Genomic DNA, 1,365 nt, shown 5'->3' on the forward strand with positions numbered 1-1,365 from the left:
AGAAGGCTGGTGGTTCAAATCCACCAGCCACTCCTTGGAAGGAAGATGGGGCAATCTACTTCCGTAGTGATACTGCCTCGGCAGCCCAAGGAGGGGTCACTATGAGTCGGGTAGGACTCGATGGCACTTAACAACAACACAGTGTTGTATTCTATTAGCTAGGGTTTTGTTGAAAATATTTGTGTCTATACTCATGAGGGATGTTGGTCTGTAGCTTTCCTTTTTCCTTTCAAGAGGTGTCTTTGCCTGGTTTTGGTATCAGAGTTATGCTTGCTTCATAAAGTGAATTTGGGAATATTCTATCTTTTTCTATGTTCTGGAATAGTTTGAGCAGGCCAGGTGTGAGCTTTTCTCTGAATGTTTGATAGCATTATCCAGTGAAGATGTCTGTGCCATGACTTGTATGTGTGGAGGGGAGGTTTTTTTTTTTTTTTCCCCTTTGGTATGAGTCTGTTCCAATTGTCTACCTCAGTTTGTGAGTTTAGATAGGTCTTGCATTTCTAGAAACTTGTTCATTTCTTCTGCTTTTTCAAATTTGAGCGTGCACTTCTCATACTGTTATTTTTATTGTTCTTTTTATTCATGTTGTCTGTTTCATAATCTTGGGTCTATGCCATTTTACTTGTCAAACTAGGGTTTGTCGGCCTCAGCAGCCAGCAGTCTGAGTTGAGAGAAGCATCCAGCTGCAGTGGGCTGGGAGCAAGAAGCAGAGCTGAAGCCCAAGGTAGAAGAGTTTTCACCCAGTCTCTAGAGCTGACACTTGGACTCAGACTTCTAGTCTCCTAAACCATAAGACAATAAATCCCTGTTTGTTCAAGCCACTCACTTGTGGTATTTCGATTATAGCAGCACTAAAACCAAAAACCAAACTCATTGCTGTTGAGTCAGTTCTGACTCATAGCGACCCCTCCTTGTGTTTCTGAGGTGGTATCTCTGGAAGTAGATTGCCAAGTCTTTCTTCCAAGGAGTTGCTGGTGGGTTTGAACCACCAACCTTCTGGTTAGCAGCACTGCAGAACCAAAACAGTTGGTAATTCTTTTCCTTCAAGTTTTTGTAAATGTCATCTCATTTCTTTCTTGCCTGGGTGGGTTGTGCTGAGAAGTCATTGCTTAGTCTTATTGCTTGCCCTTTTTAGGTAACATTTTGGTTTTTCTGAGCTGCTTTCAAGATTCTTTCTTTGTCTTTTGTTTTGGAGAGTTTGATTATGATATGTCTTGGTGACTTTCACTTGGCATCTGACCTATACGGAGTTCATTGGGCCTCTTGGATGGATATCTTTTTGTTGTTCATTATATTGGGGAAATATTCTGCTAACAATTATCTTTGACAATTTTCTCTTTGGTGTCTTTTTTTTTTTTTTTTTTT

Source organism: Orycteropus afer, unplaced genomic scaffold, assembly GCF_000298275.1.
Source record: "Orycteropus afer afer isolate SDZICR_OR568_19922 unplaced genomic scaffold, OryAfe1.0 scaffold00401, whole genome shotgun sequence".
Taxonomy (NCBI): domain Eukaryota; kingdom Metazoa; phylum Chordata; class Mammalia; order Tubulidentata; family Orycteropodidae; genus Orycteropus; species Orycteropus afer.